Consider the following 211-nt stretch of genomic DNA (forward strand, 5'->3'; position numbering starts at 1 on the left):
TGTGTTGGGGGGGTGAGCATCACAAAATGCCATTTTGTTAGAACAAAGTGTTCTTGTATTGAGGAGGGTATGAGCTGAGGCCCAAGGCCCATCTGCAGCCTCAGTGTATTGCCTTATAAATATATGTACATAGGCCAATACCTCTATTTTTATGGATTAATGTATTTACATAAGTACTCACCTCTGTTAATACCTCGAATCTGTAGCTTTG

Source organism: Echinops telfairi, unplaced genomic scaffold (assembly GCF_000313985.2).
Source record: "Echinops telfairi isolate 266 unplaced genomic scaffold, ASM31398v2 ScPeMD7_70;HRSCAF=299, whole genome shotgun sequence".
Classification (NCBI taxonomy): domain Eukaryota; kingdom Metazoa; phylum Chordata; class Mammalia; order Afrosoricida; family Tenrecidae; genus Echinops; species Echinops telfairi.